We start from the raw sequence: 1,947 nt of genomic DNA on the forward strand, positions 1-1,947 counted from the left end.
CGATGTGCAGCTGCCGCCGCCCGTCGAGGAACCCTCTCGTACACTCTGGGTGTGTTTAGCCACCAGATTATAAGTACGGTCCCGCTGACCGTGAGTGGCATTTTCTTTTGGATATTTCCCTTCCTGTTTTCTATCGTTCTCTCCTGTGAGAGAAGTGCAATTGAACCGCTTTACTGTCTCAGCTCAAATCGTCTTTCAATAGGTTATGGGCTTCGCCGCCAAGCACGCCGAGTACTTGATCAACATCAAGGTCAAGAGCGTGTACAACAACATGTCGGCCTATCAACTGCTGCATGGTAAAAACCCGCATGCGCTACTCGATTTGCACTCGTTTGGTGCAGATGCATACGTGTGTGACAAGGACCACCGCAGGTCAAAGTTTGGTCCAAAGGCCCGCAAAGGGGTCTACGTGGGATTTTCCCCTGCCAAATTGGCGCACAAAGTCTACATGCTGGACACCAGGCGCATGATCGAGACGGTACACCTGAAGCTTTGCCCCCATGCTCGTGATGAGGGGGAGAATGTGGATTTGCCATCACTCGCCTCGATGCAGACCTGGAAGCATGATGAAGATGACTCGCAAGACGAAGGACCGCAAGAAGATGATGAAGACACAAGCACGGAGACTGAAGATGTGCTGGAGGCAGATGACCAGGAGACTGACACTCCATTTGCCTCGCCAAATTCGAGTCCAGCAATGAGCGACGATGAAACCATGGTAGCCCCGCTTGTGAATGCTGAGGTTGGCTCACCCGCTGCACCATTGGCGTCAAATTCCCCAGGCATTGGTGGGCGAGTTGCCCAGCGACGCTCTGCCTCGGGTGGTCGCAACAAGGCAATTCAACCCAGCCTGAACGTCAACGAATTGGCCAGCAATGCCGGACAAGCTCAGGCAAACCCGAGCTTTCAGAGTCATCGAGCTGAAGTATGCTACAGCACAACTGGTATGCCGCAGACAGTGGCGGAAGCCTTGGCTCGCCCAGATGCCGCAGCATGGCAGCGCGCTCTGGACGATGAGATTGCTTCGTTTCAGGAACATCAAGTCATGACTGGACTTGATCAGAAGCCCAACGCTGCATTGCTCGATCTGCGAGTGGTATTCGACATCAAGCAAGATGGCCGCTACAAGGCCAGGATCGTTGCCAAAGGTTTCAAGCAGCGTGAAGGCATCAATTACGATGAAACGTATTCGCCGACGGTAAACATGACGACCGTCCGCACATTGATGGCGCTTGCTACTTACCAGCATTACCATGTGCATCAGGTGGATGTCAAGACGGCGTTCTTGCACGCGCCACTTGATGAGGACATCTACATCCGAGTCCCTCGTGGTCTGGAGGCTGGACTCGGTGGCTGTGAGTATGCCAAGCTCAACAAGGCAGTGTATGGCCTGAAGCAGGCATCCCGTGCCTGGTATCTCGAACTTGATAAGTATTTGCGTGACATCATGCAATGTCGTCGACTGCGACAGGATGAGTGCGTCTACGTCTACAAGGAGGACACGGACATTGTATGGGTTTTGGCCTATGTTGATGACATTTTGCTTGTCGGCAGCACAGAAGGCATCATCAACAATTTCAAGCGCAAGCTCAAGGGCAAATTCGAGACCAAGGACTTTGGCCAGATCAAGAACTTTCTCAACATGGAGTTTGCCATTACCCAGGACTCGATCACGATCAAGCAGACGGCCTTCATCGAGAGCATCCTGAAGGAGTTCAACATGGACTCGTGCAAGCCAATGACCACACCATGGACAACCGGTGTGAAGCTGGAGCGTGTGACCAAGACTGAGGGCGACTTTCCTTATCGCCAACTGATGGGCAAGCTGAATTATCTTGCAACTCACACACGCCCTGACATTGCTGCAACTGTGAGTCTTCTGAGTGCTCACAACCAGTGTTTTGATGAGACTCATTGGCAGGCAGCCAAGCGCCTGCTGCGCTACCT

This window comes from Monosiga brevicollis, genomic scaffold (genome assembly GCF_000002865.3).
Source record: "Monosiga brevicollis MX1 MONBRscaffold_18 genomic scaffold, whole genome shotgun sequence".
NCBI lineage: Eukaryota > Choanoflagellata > Craspedida > Salpingoecidae > Monosiga > Monosiga brevicollis.